The 20425-nt window shown below is 43.0% G+C and overlaps 1 protein-coding gene across 23 annotated transcripts in view; it reads left to right on the top strand.

The window, feature by feature from the left end:
- Positions 1–13312: 13312 nt before the first annotated feature.
- Positions 13313–20425, top strand: part of MTMR3 (myotubularin related protein 3) — a 137487-nt gene continuing 130374 nt past the window's right edge. For 14 of the 23 annotated variants that reach the window (XM_057306114.1, XM_044378999.3, XM_048221276.2 and 11 more), the window contains exon 1: positions 13363–13564. The gene's annotated coding sequence lies outside the window, so the exon portion shown is untranslated. Of the gene's footprint in view, positions 13565–13818; positions 13918–20425 lie in introns of those variants that run through there. The other 9 variants (XM_057306117.1, XM_026484792.4, XM_026484793.4 and 6 more) reach the window with 5 other exon arrangements.

Genomic DNA, 20425 nt, shown 5'->3' on the forward strand with positions numbered 1-20425 from the left:
ACGCACAGGTTTTTGTGAACCTAAGTTTTCATTTCTCCGGAATAAATGTTCAAGAGTACAATTGCTGGGTATTGGTAAGCATACAATCAGTTTTGTAAGAAACTGCATACTTTTTCTCAGAGTAACTCTGCCATTTTGCATTCCCACCAGCAGTCAACACTGGTGATCCAGTTTCTCCGCATCCTCACCGGCATTTGGTGTTCATTATTTTTTATTTTAGCCATTCTGATGCATGTGTAGTTATATCTCATTGTGGCTCCAATTTACATTTCTCTGCTGACGAATAATGGGGAACCTGTGCTTATCTGTCATCTGTATACATCTCTTCAATGGGATGCCTGCTCATGTCTTTTGCCCATTTTCTTTTTCTTTTTTTTTTAAAGATTTTATTTATTTATTTGACAGAGAGAGAGACAGCCAGCGAGAGAGGGAACACAAGCAGGGGGAGTGGGGGAGGAAGAAGCAGGCTCCTAGCAGAGGAGCCTGATGTGGGGCTCGATCCCATAACGCCGGGATCACGCCCTGAGCCGAAGGCAGACGCTTAACCGTTGTGCCACCCAGGCGCCCCTTTTGCCCATTTTCTAATAGGATTGTTTGATATTTACATTTGAGTTTGTCAGGGATGTAGTTTACAAAAATCTTCTCCCAGTTTGTACCTTGCCTTTTCATCTTCCTCGCAGAGTCTTTCAAAGAGCGCATGTTTTTTGTTTTGATGTGGTCCAACTTCTCAACTTTTTGTTTTGGGGCTTATGCTTTTAGTGTCAAGTATAAAAACTTTTTGCCTAGTCCTAGACCTCAGAGATTTTCTCCCATTTTTTCCCTAAACGTTCTATGGTTTTACATTTTATGTTTAAGTCCTTGATCCATTTTGGGTTAATTTTTGTATTTGGTGTGTGGTTTAGGTCACTGTTTTTCTGCCTATTGATGATCAATTGCTCCAGCATCAGTTTTTTAAAAGGCTATTTTTTTCTATTGAATTGTTTTTACAGAAATCAGTTGCCATATTTGTGTGGATCTATTTCTGGGCCAAGAACTGAAAACAATCTTGACTCAGATATTGAACTTGGGTGAACAAAGCACAAGAAATCAATCCGTACAAAGACTGAATGAAGACTAACATGTGATGCATTTATCAAACAAGTTAATGCTCTCTGTAATTAAGTGTGACACTGTAAGAAATCGAGTGTGAGTACCCTGATCATTCAAACACAGGCTCAGGGAAGTGGTTCGAAACAGCAGGGTGTATTGAAACAGGCCCTGATTTGGGGGCCGAGAGCCCTGCAATCAGACTGTGAGTCTGTCATTTATCACCTGAGAAACACTGAGCAGATACGTGAGTTAACTAACCTGGAGCCTCACCTTTTCCCTCTTTCGTGGAGATCATGTTACCCGCCTTGCAGGACTAGTTTGTGGACCAATAAGATGGGGGCCTGAAGAATGGCTAACAATGAACTTGGTCCACAATAGCTATGTCAGGGACAGATCTGAGGGGTAGTCTGGAGGTCTCATCCCACGTTCTCTATCAGCCCCATCCCAAGCATCCACTGTAAGTAAAAAGTGTGTGTACTCGGCAAATATGCCTTACAAACGCAGCATTGAGTCCCTCCCTTCAACCAAGCTACTGTTCTTAAACCCTTCTCCTATAGAAATTGCAGAGATTCTACAGGTCTGCAATATAGGTTGGGCATCTTTTCTCTTGAACATCAGAACTTGGTGGGTTTGTCCTCAGGATTGGCTTTCAAGGGTCCCCATTTCAACTCCCTTTGCAAATGAGGTTTATCTTCTTTCTCTGGACATCAGCTTTTCCCTGGAAAGGGGAAGAAACTTGATGCCCATCTCCTAAGGTTGTTTAGGAGGACCAACAAATAACAAATGGAGAATACCTTGTGATTCTTTCATACCTTCCTTGTGTTGAGCACTGTTGAGCAGTGGTCAGTAACTATGGCTCAGGCCCCAGTTCTTCCCTGCCCTCTACCTTCAGCCTGTTTTTGTTTTGAGAGCTAAGAACATTTTTCACCTTTTGATTTTTTTTTTAAAGATCCCATTTATTTATTTATTTGAGAGAGAGAGTGAGAGAGAGAGAGAGTGCGAGCAAGGGAGGAGCAGAGGGAAAGGGACAAGCAGACTCTGTGCTGAGCATGCAGCCTGATGTGGGGCTTGATCCCACGACTTCAAGATCACGACCTAAGCTGACTCCCCTTGAATAAAGGACATTAAATTCATTACTAAAGTGCATTATTTTTGTCATTCAACAATAGATTGGGCTCCCATTCTATATAAGGATAACATGCCACAAAATCATGGGACAGTGCAGTATTTTTCTTTTTTTTAAGATTTAAAAAAAATGTATTTACTTGACAGAGAGAGAGCACAAGAAGGGGGGAGTGGGAGAGGGAGAAGCAGATTCCCCGCTGAGCAGGGAGTCTGATGTGGGGCTCGATCCCAAGACCCTGGGATCACGACTTGAGCCAAAGGTAGATGCTTAACCAGCTGAGCCACCCAGATGCCCCAGTGCAGTATTTTTCAAAGTGAATTCCAAGAGGCCCAAATTCCAGGAGTTGCCCAGAAACGATAGGTCCTCCACTCAAATGACTTCTGGAAACGGAAAACTCTGTAGCTTCCTCTTAGAACGTCACCATGTCTATCAGTGTATCAAGGCTCTAAGAAGTTCAACAGCAAAGAAAGTAACCTGGTTGCCTTTGTTGAATCTAGCATATCCCTCAATTTATTAAACTGGGAAACTCTTATTTTGTTCTCTTTATTTCAATGATAGCTATGTAATATCATTCACCAGAAACATTTGGGAAATTCTGAAGTTGTAGGCCACTCACTTGGTTGGAAAGCTGGCCAGGCAGGCCACTTCTTTGTTGCAGGAACCTAAGCAAGTCACCCAGCTCCTCTGAGCCTCATTGGCAGAAAGTGAAAGCTCATTTCCACATACATAGACATCTCTGATCCTGTTTCCTGCCTTTGGAGCCACATTTCCCACTAAGGCGTTTGTTGGCAATCTTCCATGCTGTTGGGCTCGGGGTAGAGGAAGTTTGGACTTTATTTTTTCTCTCTGGTTGGGTATAATTCTGTAATTTCCCAGAAAGACGGAGGCCTGTGGATCATACCAGCTGCCCTTTTATGTCATGTATGTCCTGATGAAGGAGGATGGAGTGGGTCAGGTTCTAGAATCCTTAACCTTAAAAAGTGAAGAACATAGGACTCAGGGAGATAGATGGAATACATCCAATAAAAAGGGTTTGTTAACCTCCAGAGACTTGTTGGAACAAGGTTGATTATTTCCTAGAGGTGCTGATGAAGGAATTCGTAATATTAAAAGAATGTAACCGTTATGGGATCCAGCCCGCACTCAATGATTAACACAGCATTAAATCATAGAATTTCAGCAAGATTCTAGTCTTAGAATGAATGGTAAGCTTGCCTCCCCACAGAGAGATGCCCAAATAAACCTATACTTGCTCCAATTGGTTCGTCCAATGAATAGGTCAGTTCTCTTCTGCCTTTGGGTCTTTGCATGCGCTGTTCCAGCTCCCTGAGTCATCCTTTCTCTTGACTTTCGTCTGATTAACTTCCACCTTTCCTTCCAGTCTCTGCATCAATGTTACCTGCCCCTCCCGTAAGTGCGGGGTAGGTTCCCTACATAACTGCTGCCACAAATCCTGTATCTTCTCCATCGGAGCACTCACCTGGCCTTCTGTTGACTTTTTCTTGCCAGATAGACTGTGAGTCCCAGGAGGGCAGAGCCTGGTTTTCTCTTGTTGCTGTTGTTACTGTTACATCTGTAGAGCTTGGCATGGTGCTAGACAAAGGGGGTACATTTGCAACAGAGATTGACTGAGTGTGTATACTCTTTGAACTCCTTGGTTCTCAGTCACACTGGGGAAACTAAGTCAGCTTGGCAGACTTTGTAGTGGTGTGGCAGGGCTCAGAATGAAACTGAGATCCTTTGACACTAGATGTGAGACTCTATTTCATAACCCTCAACCATTTCTTTCTTTCTTTCTTTCTTTTTTTTTTTTTTTTGGTAAGATTTTATTTTTAGGTAATCTCTACACCCAATGCGGGCTCGAACCTACAACCCCGAGATCAAGAGTCTCATCTCATGGGGCGCCTGGGTGGTGCAGTCGTTAAGTGTCTGCCTTCGGCTCAGGGCGTGATCCCGGCGTTCTGGGATCGAGCCCCACATCAGGCTCCTCCGCTGGGAGCCTGCTTCTTCCTCTCCCACTCCCCCTGCTTGCGTTCCCTCTCTCGCTGGCTATTTCTCTCTCTCTGTCAAATAAATAAATAGATAATCTTAAAAAAAAAAAAAGAGTCTCATCTCATGCTCTACCGACTGAACCAGCCAGGTGCTCCGATACCCCCCAACCACTTCTTAAATAACTTAATTCCTTCCCAACAGAGCTTGCACAGCCTTATTTCAGTCTTTCTTGTCATCACTGTAGAGGTTAAGACTGTTTTGGAGAATTATTTTATAACAAATGGGATCTTGGGGCAGAAGAAAATTTATCTAACTCTCAGGGGTTGGAGAAATGTGTGCCTTTGGACCTTGGATTTAAATAAGCCGGCAAATCCCTGCTAATTCTCTTCCCTTGCTGGGTCCCGTCTGCTTCATATTTAGCAAAGGAGAAAGCCAGCCTGCGTCACCCATGATTTATGCCCTGCTGTTTGCTCTCTTCCCCTAGAACATTAAACACCCTGAGCAGAGGGGGAAGAAGAGGTAATCTCAGGATGCCTGGCTGCCAGACGGGTGTCTGGGGCGGACTCTCTCCTCTGGGGGGAAAAGGGAGGAGGTTGAAATGTGAAGGAAAAAAAAAAAAAAAAAAGAAAGAAAAAGAAAAAAGAAAAAGACCCACGGGACTTCCACAGAAAAGGAACAAGGGAGCCTCTGTTTGCTTCAACCTCTGTGAAAACCATCGGCCCCTGTGCTGAGAGACCTAGGTGCTTGCTTTACATGCTTACTGAGTGCTTTTCCTCTCTCTGGGTCTCAGTTTCCCCAGCTGGCTAAGGAGAGTCTGGATGGCTTGAGCCCCTCACAGCCTCGGGGATCTGGAGCTAGTTGGTACAGTGGCCTTATATGGAGTGCGATGAAGTGGTTAACCATGTGGACTCCAGCTCCACTTCCCACTAACTGTGTGGCTCTGGGCAAACTCCCCACCTCTCTATAGACCTTCTTCTTGAGTTGCTGGGAACTAAAGCTCCTGGGGGTACTGGCATGGAGCCAGCCCTTAATAAGAGTCAGTTATTATTGGGGCTGCTGTTCCTTAGGTGGTCCCCAACCTTGGCCTTGGTGTCCCTCTACCTGAGTTCCCTGCTTGGGGCCTGGCTGGTAGGGGCAAGGCATCCTTGCCAGCATTTGGAAATTCTGGGCAGAAGAGAGGAGGAGCTATTTTCAGTGGATTCTGGTTCTATTTGTGGCTGCGAATTGGCCCAGCCTGCAGGGAAGCTTTGGGTAGAGAAAGCTGGCCACTGAGAGAGGTGTGTTGTCTTACAGGGGAGAGCGTGGAGAGACGAGAGGGAGAAGAAGGAAAGGAGGGGAAATGGGGAAGGCCTCCCCTTCCCTCCCAGAGTCTTTCTCCGCCCCCCCCCCAATCCCTTTCTATTCTCTTCTTGTCAATTTCATCTCCTCTGCCTTCCCTGGGGGGAGACTGACCTTTCAAAGGTGGATTTCGTTAGTAACACCAAGCAATCCATCAATCCAGTTAACACAGTGTTCCCAACCCACAGCATTGATTTTTCTCAAGCTGAAGTGGGATTTGTATCCCCCAGTGGAATTGCAGGGTATTTGTTAAGGCGTGAGTGGTGTCTAAACCACCAAATGCCTGTATCATTTATCAAAGTGAAGAGGAAGCAGTCCCATTTCCCCACTGGACCCTGAGACATTACCATCCCCCCTCCATGTGCCCAAGCAGATGGCTTGACTTCTCAACCTCTCTGGGCTTCAATTTCTCCGTTTATGAAATCCGTGGAGGGCATGCGTGGGAGACGACGCATTCAGAGTCCTTTCCAGCTGCAGTTCTGTGATTCTCTGAGGCAATAATCAAACAAGGTGAGGCTGGATCCTTTAATTAGGGAATGGTTGGTAGGACTGGGAGGCTCGGGAGAGGATGACATCCCACCCTGTCATCTTCTGGATGAGAAAACTGAGGCCCTGAGGGTGGAGTCAGGTCAGTGAGTCAGTGGCTCAGCTGGGTTAGGAATCTGGGCTTGCTACCTCTGATAGCAGCAGGCTTCCATGACACTGGACTACCAGGTACCTCTCCCTGGGAGGAGGATGGGAAGCACATCGCCTGAGCACTACCGCGCATATGTTAACTCATTTAACCTAGACAATAATAGATTTTCCAGATGAAGTAACCCACATAGTAAGGTATAGTGGCGGGTTTGTCTAATTCAAAAACTCAATCACTGAGTGTTTCTCAAAGTCCAGTCATTTGGGTACCATTCTCATGAATTTTTAAAAATTTGTATTTATTTATTTATTTATTTATTTAATTTATTTATTTGAGAAAGAGAGTGAGAGAGAGCAGGCATGTGAGCAGGGGGAGGGGCAGAATAGGAGGGAGAGGGAGAGATCATGACCTGAGCTGAAACCGAGTCTAACCGACTGAGCCACCCAGGTGTCCCATAGCCTCATGAATTTTTGACACAATCAGCTTTGTACTAATATTTACCTTTGTTAAAAAATAAACTTCAACCGAGCAAATCTGAAGACCCCATTGGCTTTATTAAGCAATTCGTGAATGGGGAAGCAGCCCTCCTTCGCAAGGAGAGAGGTGCTCAGAGGAACTGTACAAAATGGAGGCTTTTTATAGGAAGGAGGGTGGGGCAAGGACATTTTAGCAAAAGAAAAGATTGCTTGGCCAGGACAAGTCTTTTTGGAGGAAGGGAATGCAGGGTTTTTACTATGTAGATTACTTCAGTAGCGCTGTTAAGGACATTTCAGACTTTTAAAAGGTCATGTTTGGGTGCCTAGGTGGCTTAGTTGGTTAAGTGTCCAACTCTTGGTTTCAGCTTCAGGGCATGATCTTCTGGTTGGGAGGTTGGGCGGCTTCAGGCACCCCCCCCCCCCAAGTAAAAAAATAAATCTTTAAAAGGTGACATTCCTGGGGCACCTGGCTGGCTCAGTCTGTAGACCATGCGACTATTGATCTCTGGGTCATGGGTTCAAGTACCACATTGGGTGTAGAGCTTACTTAAAAAAAAAGTCACATTTCTGTTCAATTTTGGTTTTGGCACCAAAAAACCAAAAAATAAATAAAAGGTCACATTCCTGGGAGAGGCTGAAACTGTAACGAAGTCTTGGTTTTCTGTTGTGTGGGGCAAATGACTTCATTCTGGGCTTGTTTCTTTTTTTAACATTTCATATTTTTCCTTAAATCAGTTCATCATTTTATATAAATAAATTTAGCCTCATCCTAAGCAACGATACCTGTGATAACTAAATTTGGTTGGCTATATTTTACCATATGTATTAAATAGCTATTTAAACAAAAAAATCGAAATATGGACTGAAAATGCCTTTGCATTTGAGAAATACCAATGAATACTCTATACTTGTGATTCTCAAACTTGTTAGTTTAAAATTATTGAAGACCCTACAGAGATTTTGTTTATGTAAGTTATGTCAATTGATATTTGTCTTGTTAGGAATTAAAACTGACAAGATATTAAATTATATATTAGTTTACAAAAATAGCATGATTTAGGGGTGCCTAGCCTGCTCAGTTAGTAGAGCGTGCAATTCTTGATCTTGGGGCCGTGAGTTTGAACCCCACATTGGGTTTAGAACTTATTTAAAACTTTTTTTTAAATGAATAAAAAAATAAGCATGATTTAAAAATAATATTGTAAACCCATGAACTATTGACATAAAAAACACATCTTTATGAAAAATAACTATGTTTTCCAAAACAAACATTTTAGTGAGAAGAATGGTCTCCTTAAAGTTTGACTTAATAGAAAAATCCTGCATTCTCATTCCTGCTTCTGCATTCAGTCTGTGGCAATTTGTTTTAGTTGAAATACGTGAGGACAATCCAGCCTCATACAGTTCAGATAAATGAGCAGATTCTTTTTTGATATTACACTAAAACTTGGTAAGTGGAAGTTTCTTCAAGTTTAGTTGCATAATTCACATGAATGAATTTTTCGTAGCTACACTAAAATCCACTGGTTTATCTTGCATTTTGAATGGATTTTTTATTCATGCATGTGATATGGTAACATCATTCGTTGGTCATTTGGAAAATATTTGTTCACTGGATTATGCAGCTTTTCCAACAGTTGGCACAGTTCATTATGCAATATCAAAAATCCACTTTTGTTAAATATTACTACCCATCTAAGTAGAGAAGACATTAGAAATTGGGAAGCTGTCCAATTCATAGTGAGACATTCAAATTTTCTTTTTCCTTTTTTTTTTTTTTTTTTAAGATTTTACTTATTTATTTGAGAGAGAGTGAGTGCGGGAGCACGTGTGTGAGAAAGAGAGAGACAGAGAAAGAGAGAGAGCACGCGCATGCACAAGAGGGAGAACTATCAGGAGGGAGGAGCAGAGGGAGAGGGAGAAGCAGATTCCCAGCCGAGTAGGGAGCCCAACAGAAGGCTCAATCCCAGGACCCTGGGATCATGACCTGAGACAAAGGCAGACGCTTAACTGACTGAGCCACCCCGGTGCCCCTCAAAGTGTCTAAAATTCTAATTAATCTCGAATGCTATCAATTGTAACAAATACTAGCAGCTATCTGACTTGACATGACAACTCATTTCATACATTTTTTAAAAAAACCTTTTATGTAATCTCTACACCCAACGTGGGGCTTGAATTTACAACCCCAAGATCATGAGTCGCATACTTCACTGACCCAGCCAGTCAGGCACCCCTCATTTCATACACTTTTGAGAAAAGTTTGCCAAATACACAAATCTGAATATCTATAGTTTGCGTGTTGATCATTCTTTCAAGTAAAGTAAAAATAGTGTGTTTTTACATTCCCTCCCCCCCTAAAAAAAGAGGCTAGTTTAGCTTGCAACTCAGTTGTATAAGTGCTTCCTCGTGTGACAACCATTCTACTTCTACACATAGCAGAAGTGCTTTATGTGTGGGGAGTAACTTATTAATGGGTATGGGGTCTTATTTTACAGTTACGAACGTGTTTTGGAACTGGATAGAGGTGTTGGTTGCACAACACTGTGAATGTATTAAATGACAGAATTGGTCACGGCTGTTGGTAGAGTGTGTAACCCTTAACCTCGGGGTTGTGAATTCAAACCCCACATTGTCACATCGGGTGTAGAGATTACTTTAAAAAATGACACAGAATTGGTCACTTTATTTTTTAAATTTATTTTTTTCTTTCTTTTTAAATAATCTCTACACCCAATGTGGGACTCGAACTCACTACCTGAGCTCAAGACTGGCATGCTCCACCAACTGAACCAGCCATCTCCCCAGAACTGGTCACTTTAAAATGGTTGATTTTATTTTATGGGAATTTTACTTCAATAAAAAGTTTAAAAAGTGCTTTATGTGTAATTTCCATTTCATCATAGAGAATATTCAAGAGACTTGTATTCAGAGGTCTAGAGTTAATAAAATTAGATTTTTTTTTTTTTATTGCTTTCTCGAAAATATACTGAATGCTGTATGGATTGAGCCAGCCAGGCGCCCCTTGAGGATAGTCTTAAGTGAAACCCAGCATTTTGTTTACTACCAGTGCACATTAAGTGAAGACTACATTGGCTTCTAATGCAGGTGGTACCACTGCCTTGATTTGTGCCAGCAATCTTACTACCACTGCTTTTGCATCACCAGTGCAAATGGCAACATGGTTTAAAAAAAAAAAGGATAAAGGGTTTCTTCTTATTATTAAAATTATTTTGACCCATATGGGCCCCTGAAAAAAAAAAAAAAAAAAATCTCAGGACTCCCCAGAGACTTGTGAGCCACACTTTGAGGACCACTGCTCTATGCTGAATTGTTGCTGAGCAGACCCACCCCAGCTCCCAGGGTACAGGGTGGTCCCTGGAAAATCCCTGGAGATGTTGAATCACATAAACGGGAGTTCAATTCTAGTTTCTAGCTGACCCTGGGGAAGTGGTTCCTCAAAATCTGAGACCCCCAGTTACCCGGGTCTGCTAGGTGCGTGGGGAGGCCAAGGCTGGAGTTGAGTTTGGGGATAATTCACACAAAGAGCTCACTGAAGGGGAAGTGACTTTTATCATTAAGCAGCAGGATCTAGCATTGGAAAAGCTGCATTTGGGGGACTTGAGGGACTCCTGCTTTTCAGGGGCCCTTTGTGACCTCAGGAGGCCTCTATCAATCAACCTTCCCATCTGTCTTAGGCTTCTTCAAAGAGTCCCTGAACAGCGGGAAGAACATTTTCAGCTTTGAAAATAGCAGGGGGCGAAGGAGGCTGAAAGGGTAGCAGGAGGGGAGGAAGGTCAGGCGGGTAGAGGAGGGCACCTCACACGTGAAATAGGGCAGTGAGAATCCCTCACTGAACTTGGATTGGTTTTCTCTCTCTGTTCTTGAATCACTGCACCAATTTTAAGGCTTTGTCTTCAGCCAAAAGCTCAAGAGAAATCCCATCTGCTGGTTTGGCTTTTCATAAATTGCAAAAAGGTGTCGAACTCAGTATCTTAAAGAACCCTTACACACCTCTGTGAGGCGAGTGGAATAGTGATGAGGACCCCACAAGGCCAATGAGGAAACTGAGGCACAGAAAAGGGAAATAAATCACAAGTATGTGGAAGGGCCAGGACTCCAATTTATCTTTAGACCCAAACCAGTTTTCTTTCCATTGCTTTTCTTTTTTAGGCCTTCCCCCTTGAAGTGAGCTCTCAAGGCCATGCAGCAGTTTTCTCTTTCTTATTTAAAGACAATTTACTAAAGTCTGGTTAGTGATAAGCATGTGGGCAGCAGTGGGGGATGACCCGTAGATGAAGTTTAAAAGCGTGCTCTCGGAATCAGATTGTCTGGGTTCAAATTCTGACTTTTATACTGCCTCCTGTGTGAAATCAGGCAGAGTAACAATACCTGCGCCTAGGGTTGTTAAGATTACATTAGATAGCACTCACATCGCGTCAGCACATCTTAAGATTCAATCCACGTTAGCTGTTACGAGAACGAGGAGACACAAATAGAGATTTCATGGACACAGAGAAACTCCTTTCATGTCCTATGTACTAGTTGAGGACTCGGCTTAAAATTCCTTAACCCAAGTTAAAAGGGAAATAACGATGATGTTCTGCCTAAAACAGAAGTCCAAGTGGTACGCCGAAAGGCACCCCTTTCCTTGTGGATTGCAGGGGAGTTGTTGCATTGGCTGAATCTTTGCCCTTGGCCACCTCATTGGAAGGTAGCCAGCTTCAGCTTATGGGCAGGCTATCCTGGAGTCAGGTGCTAGCTTCAATCCAATCAGAGGCCACCCAACTACGGAAACCCATCTTTCAGTCTTTACCTGAAGAGAGGCGTGACTAGCAGAATATGCGTGTAGAGGAGACGAACCCCATCAGCCTTATTTTATCAGACAATAGGAGAAGCAGGTGGGAAACCTGTGGTTTATTTTGTCATTCATCTATTCTGTGTACCTACTATTTCCTCTCTCATTCGGTAAAGGCTATAATCATATAATGGAAAGGGGAAACTAGGATAGTAAAATGTAAATAAAAGCGCAAAGTTGAAGTGGGAGAGAAAATCACAGTTAATATGCGGACCGGAAGGGCCAACGGTAGGCTACCACTGAACTTCAGATTTAGCCTTGGGCTTTTGGGAAGCCAAGGTGAAAAGATACACAATTAGCTGCATAATCAGAAAGGAAACATACCTGATTCTGTGGGAGTACAGCAAAGCCTTTCCTAACTTTGAACTATGAGGTGATTTTTTACTCGGGATTCTATTTCAGGTGGCAATGCATGAAGTGGGCAATACAGTCCAGAGGCTGGTAGCATAATTTTTGTTGTCACTTGGGGTTGGGTTTGAATTTTGTTTTAGTGCATCTTATTCTGGACTGCAGTTTCTTTCTTTTTTTTTTTTTTTTAAAGATTTTATTTATTTATTTGACAGAGATAGAGACAGCCAGCGAGAGAGGGAACACAAGCAGGGGGAGTGGGAGAGGAAGAAGCAGGCTCATAGCAGAGGAGCCTGATGTGGGGCTCGATCCCAGAACGCTGGGATCACGCCCTGAGCCGAAGGCAGACGCTTAATCGCTGTGCCACCCAGGCGCCCCTGGACTGCAGTTTCTTGATCTGTAAAATGGAGATAATAGTATCTGCCGATTAAAGTTGTTAAGATTCAATTAGATGAATTGTGTAACTAAATATTAGCTATTAATTAAGACATTTGAGGGGCGCCTGGGTGGCTCAGTCGGTTAAGGGTCTGCCCTTGACTCAGGTCATGATCTCAGGGTCCTGGGATCCAGCTGCGCATGGGCTCCCTGTTCAGAGGGAAGTCTGCTTCTCCCTCTGCCCTCCACCCCCCCCCCCCCGCTCCTGTACTTGGGGGTGCATGCTATCTCTCTCAAATAAATAAAATGTTAAAAAAAAAAAAGAGATGACTGTCCACTACTTTCCATGGGCAGTTCCAGGTGCTGGGGATAAAGTAATGAGCAAAACAAGAATTTTATCTTAAAGTAGCTTTTATATTAGAATGGGATAGAAACACAATAAACACGAGAGATGGATAAATAATTGCAGAGAGTGCTGTGGGAAAAAAAATAACAAATGCAAAGACAGATTTCATTTGATTGGTTCTCTTAGCTATTTTCTAGAAAAGTCAAGGGTATAATGTTGAAATGCAACTCTGAAGAGGTCAATCTGTTAAGGGCCTAAAGTAATTCCATTTTGGCTTGTAGAATTTGTATGCAGGCTATTGTGATAGGGTACAATTTTGAAAATTTGAAAATTCATTTCTTCTAGCTGAGGTTCAGCTGAAGCAGTTTGAAACTGTGTTCTGAGAGCCTTGAGCACAACTATACGCATTTTATTAGTTTTAGCCTCACCGTAACTACAGGTGAAATATACTACTATTGTTCTATTTTACTGGTTAAGTGGAGTGAGGCTTTGTCTTGCTCAGGGCTCAAAATAGGGCTATAGGAAAAGATGTCTCCCCCAAATCTTAGGACCACTATTGGTTTTCTTGCCTATTTCCCACCTGTTTCTAACTCCTTCTCCACCTGAGCTGCTGTCAGCCTTTCCCCCAGAGGGCACACTGCGGCCGTGCGGCCCCGCCCACCACCGGGGCGTGGCAATCGGCCCGGGCCCCACCTCTGCCCAACCCGCGAAGGCCTGCCTTCTTTTCCCCGACCGCGGACTGACGGCCCAAGCGTGCGCGCGCGCCCCCGCTCGCGGCCCGGCTCGGCGTCGGGAGCGCGCTCTGTGTGGCCGCTGCCGCCATGTTGTTGTGGTTGTGAGAAGGCGGCGGCGGCAGCGGAGGAGCAGCCGGACGAGAAGCTCCAGCGGCTCAGGCGCTGCCCCCCGCCGGCCCTGGCTGGGAGCCTAGTGGGGTGGCGGAGGAGGCCGTGCCGTGGCGGGCCTCGCCATGTCCTGCCGCCCGGTAAGAACGCCCTCCCTCCCCTTCCTCCGGGGGTGAGGAGGGGCTGGAGGAGGGGCCGCACTCGGCCCCGGCGCAGTGGCTGTCACCCTGTGAGGAGGCGGCGGCCCGCGGGGGGCTGGGGACAGCGTGTGTGGCCCCGGGGAGGGGTGTCCTGGGTGGCGGCCGCGGCCGCCAGGGGGAGGCGTGGGGAGTGGGAGCGCAGCGGCCGGGCTCGGCTCGGACCCTCGGCGCGGGGGAGGCGGGGTCCCGGGCCCGGGCGGCCATCCCGGACCTGGCAGGGACGGGCCCATGGGGCTAGGGGTGTGAAGTGCTGCCCCTGCAGCGTCCGGACAAGTGCCTGCGGACCGCGGGAGGTGAGTGTGCCTCCCTCGTTCCCGACTAGGTCTGTGGGAGTCCACTGTGGCGAGAGGCCGGAGGTCGGGGGCCGGGAGAGCCCCCGGGGCGAGCGGTGCGGGCCCGGGACTTGTGGGAAGGAGGAGTGGCCGACTGACTGTGCAGCCGGGCATCCTCCTGACCTGGTAGTACTTTGGTAGGAAGGATGGTTCGGAGGCGGTTGAGAGTTCAGGGTCAAACAGCTCCACGAAAGATTGTTATTTCTCAGGTGGAAATGGTGCTGCTTAGGACCCTTGCGATAATATTGTTGCTTGTACTTTGGGCTGGAAAACTTACCTCAAAATAATGGGGTCAATTTTATGGCACTTTAATAAACTTCTTTGGGGTCTGATAATCTCCTTTGAGTTTTGCACTTGGTCTTCGGTTAGCTATTGATGTGCAGGTGTCTTCTCCAGTCAGAGGCCTGAATTCTTGACTGATTGAATATCTTGACATCCACTTTGTTTATCTGACAATCTAATTTTTCACAACGAAAAAATGGATACTCTTCTATTGAGGTTCAGCTGTTCTCCCAATGTGGACGGTGATGCTGTCGAAAGCTTGGGTTGAATTACATGAGATGATTTTTTTATGTAAAACGTTTGTGATTTGTGCATGGAGAGGTGACAGGGACTTTCTCCTTTCTGTTTCTGTAGGGCCAGAGACATGATCTGTGTTATTTTTGCTGGGAGACCCAAGTAAGGCGGGTTAGTGGCATGCAAAAAGTCTTACCTTCTAGGGCCTGTGATTTGAGTGGGTAGAAGAACTTACAGAATAACACAGTTTTGAGTAAGCCCAGTACAGTATGTGATATTAAACTAAATTTGGAGGGTTCTAGAATTTTAGATTGGCTGCCTGTGAAGGCCTCTTTCAGCTCTAATTACCTCCCTCATTTTCACATGACCCAGAGCAGTTCAAGTGACCAGCACAGTGGTGCAGCCCCACTTGTAGTTAACAGCAAGCCACAGGAGAACCTTCTCGACCTGTACGCCAGGTTCTTTAGTTCAGTGGTTACCTAAATATAGTCATCAGAAATAGTATGGACTGCCTTAAATGCTGATTCCTGAACTCCATGCAGGAGGACCTGGTGAATTAAAATCTCTGAGGGTGGGGCCTGGGAATCCATCCTTACGAAGCTCCCTGAATGATTCTGGTCAGCCAGGTTTGTGAACCCGTGAAAGTCAGCTTTAGGTCACCTTTGGTATTCCATAAGGTTCCTATTAATTATGACTTCTGAGAGTGCTTTTAATTCTTTATAGAGCCTTAAGAATTTGAGAGGTAGGGAAGAAGGGGAAGCCTGAGAAATTTAGGACTGAAAATTGAGCATCTTTTAAAATATAATGGATTTAGGTAGGGGAATTAGATTTGTTGCTAGAAGTTATTGGTGCAGGTCTTTGGGAACACACTCGATAAAATTAGATGCTGCTTGACTGGAGGTATATCTAGTGATACATAATAAGGATCTAGAGGAGTGAAAAAGGGAGAGGCAGTAAGTCTACTTCTGGCTCACAAAGGGGTCCATGGAAGGTGCTTCCCAACATCTTAACATCATGCTTGCTCCTAAACCTGACTCAGGTTTCTAGTAAAGTGAGGGTAGGGTGGGTGGGTGGGTTAGCAGTCATTTGAAATGAGGGTTGTGCACCAGGAAGGTTTATTGTGGATTATGAAAAGTTCTTGAAATTTGCCCCAGGCCATGAGGAGTGGTAAAGTCAGTTTTTAAATCTGTTGTAGTTCTGGTTAACACCTTCTGTGGTAAAGTGGAATAGTGAATTACCCAAGAAGTATTCATGTTGCAGAGGGGGTGTGGTGAGGTTTGTTACAAGTTTGGAAGAATTGGCAGAAAATGTTATAGTTATGTAGAGTAGTGAAGGAGTTTGGTAAATATCCTGTCAAATCATGGAGAAGTATTTTAGAGAAGTGTATCCAGTCATCCAGTTTGAGAGCCAGAGGCTGTTTTGTTTTCTTGGTGTCTCCAGTGTTTAGCATAGTTCCCACAGCATATACTGTGTTCTCAGATATTTGTTGAGCAAATTAATAGTATTGAGATGGGGAAAAAAAGTTTTGGTGGTTGATAATGTCAGTTATTAAAAGCTGTTTGAGGAGGTGCCTGAGTAGCTCAGTTGGTTAAGTGTCTGACGACTTCAACTCGGGTCGCGATCTCAGGGTTCTGGGATCCAGCCTCATATAGGGCTCCCCATTCAGCGGACTCTGGTTGTCCCTCTGCCCCTCCCCCTGCGTGTGTGCCCACTCGCTGTCTCTCTCTCTCTCTCAAATAAACAAAATCTAAAAAAAAAAAAAAAGCCCTTTGATACCTTGAGCCAGTTTTTAGCCCATGTGGTTTAGAACTTTGGGATTCCTTTAAGAGGTTCTATATTCTAGGGGCTCCTGGCTGATTTAGTTGGTAGAGCATGTGATTCTTGATCTCAGGGTTGTTCGAGTCCCATTTTGGGTGTAGAGATTACTTAAAAATAACATCCTTAGAAAACAGAGTTGTTTTTTTTTTCTCTTCCTAAGACTGTCATTGTAAACTATCCTGTCCCCCAGTTTTGGGTCTTTAATATGTCTTAAATTTTTTTAGTGTAGTGGCCCTTTTTAGTGACTTTTTATTAGATGCAGAGACATTTAGAATAATGGGAAGCTGTAGATTGGCAGAGATTCTGTGTCATTAGTTGATCGTGTGACTGCTGTTAGGAATGTCACTTCTCTGGACCTCTGTCTTCTCATCTATACAATTAAAGGTCTATACTTGTTGGTCTCAAGTAGTTTCTTCAGCCTGATTCTGCAAATCTTTTTTTTTTTTTCTCTAAGAAAAAAAAAATTTTTTTTTTTTTAAAGTAAGCTCTATACTTATATATGGGACCTGAACTCCCAACCCCAAGATCAACAGTCATGTGCTCTACTGACAGAGCCACCCAGGTGCCCTTCTGCAAATCTTCAGTAATTTGTAATTGTGTTATTTGGTATTCATTTTATGTAGGTAGATGAACCTTTTTAATTGAAAAAAAAAAAAAAACTTGAATATTTTTGGGTTCTACTCTTAGCTTACAGATTTTAGACACTGTCCAAAAGTGCTCTGGAAGTTGAGTGCATGTTGCAAGTATTATGCAGAAACAACACAGTTATGCTGTTGTAATTCACTTAGTGTTGAAATCAAAATGGATTTCACATAAGGAACTTCATAATTTAGTGTGAAGCCACAAGATTAAGAATGGTTTGGGGAAGTTTATGTAATTTATGTGCCTAGTTGTTTCTTACAGATCACCCAATTCTGTAATTTTCTATGGTAAATTTATTTGTAATTTTATCAGTGATGAAACGTGCACTTAAGACACAATATGAGATCAAATCCGTATTGGATTGAACTAGAATTCCTAATAATTTTAGAGGCTACCAAAGTTAACATTCATTTCTGTTTTTAATCTTTATTTTGATACCGTATTGATGTAATGCTTTCATTTTCACTTTTGTATCTAGAAATTTTAAAAAGTATATATATATTTTTTTATCAAGTAAACTCTACACCCAGTGTGGGGCTCTAACTCAAGATCCTGGGATCAAGAGTGGCATGCTATACTGACTGAGCCAGCCAAGTGCTCCTCATATCTAGAAACTTAACATACTTAAGTTCATGTTTGTATCAGATGTTCACAGTGAAAATTGTAGCATGAGAATGGGTAGACAGGTTAGTCCTGGGTTCAAGCTTGAGTTGTGTCCCTTGTTAGCTGTGTTGTTTCTGGCAAACCACATAAGCGCCCTGAGCTTCAATTCCCTCATTAATAAAAAGAAGAATAACACTATTTTTATTTATCTCAGTTTGTCAGGGAGGATCAAATAGAATGGTGTATATGAAAAGCAATCTAAAAATATAAGGATATGATACTATATTAGAATCCTATTTTATTTTCTTGGAAGAGTTGGCTTGTGGAGCAGTGGTAAACGTGTTGTCAAGTGTAGAATTTACTAATATCACTAATATGGCAACAGAAAAGATTTCTACTTCTGTACTCAGCCTAGAGAAACCTTTCAGCATTTGCATCCCGTCTGCCAATAGGCATAGTCCCAGGGGTATCTGGCTGGCTCAGGTGGAAGAGGGTACAACTCTTGATCTCAGGGTCGTGAGTTTGGGCCCCATGTTGAGGGCAGAGAGTACTTATATATTAAAAACAAACAAACAAACAACCAACCAAGGAATCATCACTGTGTAGCAGGAACTTCAGAGAGGGATCTGGGATGTCTCACAATTTGTACTTGGAATAGATGTGCTAGATTTCACCCATTTTATTATGTTGGAGTGGTGGTGGAAGGTGGTGGAAGGTGGTGGAAGAGTTTAGTACATTCTGTGTGAAGTGTAGGGCTATGTTTTTTAAATGGCAGGTGGCAGCATCATAGGGTAAAGATAACAGTATGGTGGTTTATTTTTATTTATTTTTATTTTTTATATTTTTAAAGATTTTATTTGAGAGAGAGCGAGAGAGGGGGAGAGAGCACAGAGGGAGAGGGAGAAGCAGACTCCCCGCTGAGCAGAAAGTCCGATGTGGGGCTCTATCCCAGAACGCTAGATCATGACCTGAGCCGGAGGCAGACGCTTAACTGACTGAGGCACCCAGGCGCCCCACAGTGTGGTGATTTTAAAACATGAAAAGGAATAAAAAAATAAAAGCACATTGCAAATGATAAAGTATTGATTTGAGAAATTTCTTACATGTTTATGTACTGGATTGTAATACAAAATATATTTTTCTTGAGTTCTGGTAAAGCTTTGGAGTAATCGCTTAGGGACATGGTATCTGGGGTTTGCAGTAGGATGACTAAGATAGTAGGCATAAAATAAATGAAAAACTACAAGGAAATTGTGAAGCTGGGTTAAATTTTAAGTTTTTTTTTGTTAAGGGTTAAATACCTCATAGCTCTGTTACAAATCGTTGATTTGATGAACCAAGGTAAGACATAAATTTATGCTAATATTCTTAAGCACTATTTCTCCTTAAGATGGACTACTTGGTAACTGCAGAGGTATGTTCTTGGTGTTCACTACTTCAAAACATCATCTTGGATTTGTCCAGGCATGGGTCTATTTTGTGGCTGTTTGTGTCTTCACACAATACTTAAAATGATTTTATTATTAAAAATAGTAGCAAGCTTTCCTGATTTTATTTCTCTGAATTCTAAGTTTACTTCTTCAGTAACTAATGCTTTTAATTTTTTTTTTTAATTTTATATTTAAATAATCTCTACATCCAACGTGGGGCTTGAACTCATAACCCTGAGATCGAGAGTTGCATGCTCTACTGACTGAACCAGCCAGGCGCCCCAGTAGCTAATGCCTTTATAACTTAGTTCCAGAAGAGAACTATAAACTCAATTTAGTTCTCTAAATTATTCATAGATTGATAAGCTGGCAAAATATAAGGAATTATCAGTATCTTGATAAATCCTAACATATTTGGGAAGAATTGGCATAAAGACAAAATGGCTAATTAAAAATAGGGTAGTTCTTTTTTTTTTTTTTTTTAAGATTTTATTTATTTATTTGAGAGAGTGCACACGCAGAGTGAGTGAGAACTTGAGTAGGGGGAGAGGGACAAAGAGAGAGGGAGAAGCAGGCTCTCCACTGAGTAGGGAGCCCGATGTGGGGCTCCATCCCAGAACCCTGGGCTGAAGGCAGATGCTTACCCACCTGAACCACTCAGGTGCCCCAAATATAGGGTAGTTCTTATTTTTTTGTTCTGTACCTACATTTTTCTATAAGATAAATCTGTAATTGTAAATTATGTAGACTGAGTCCATAAATCACATGGAGCAAAGTAGAATGTTTATGGAGTTTCTGAAAGTGCTCCAGGGCAATAAGGAATTTTAACTTAGTCTAATTTTTTTTTTTTTAAAGATTTTATTTATTTGACAGAGCACAAGCAGGGGGAGAGGGGAGAGGGAGACCGAGACCCTGGAATCATGACCTGAGCTGAAGGTAGGCGCTTAACCGACTGAGCCCCCCAGGCACCCAACTTAGTCTAATTTTTAATTTCAAAATGAAATTGTTATTTCCGATTGTGAAAGCTACAAGTATATATTCAATGTGGGGGGAACGTGCGAATCCTACAAAAAAAGAATTGAGATAACTCAGGAGAATAAAGTAGAGATAACCCATGATTCCACTTAGAGTAATGTTTGGTATTTTCCTTTTTTCTTATACATTATCTACTGAATACTTCAAAAGGAACAACTTTCCATGTCAAATTGATGTTCTGTAAATGGTTATTTACTGTTCTGTGATACAGCTGCAGTATAATTTGCAACAATTCCCTGTTAATGGTCATTTTCAATTTTTCTCTTCAGTTTTTCTCTTAAGACAGTGCTGTCATGAACTCCTTTGGACTTTTTTTTTTTTTTTTTTTTAAAGATTTATTTATTTATTTATTCGACAGAGATAGAGACAGCCAGCGAGAGAGGGAACACAAGCAGGGGGAGTGGGAGAGGAAGAAGCAGGCTCAT

The sequence above is a fragment of the Ursus arctos genome, unplaced genomic scaffold, assembly GCF_023065955.2.
Source record: "Ursus arctos isolate Adak ecotype North America unplaced genomic scaffold, UrsArc2.0 scaffold_34, whole genome shotgun sequence".
Taxonomy (NCBI): Eukaryota; Metazoa; Chordata; class Mammalia; order Carnivora; family Ursidae; genus Ursus; species Ursus arctos.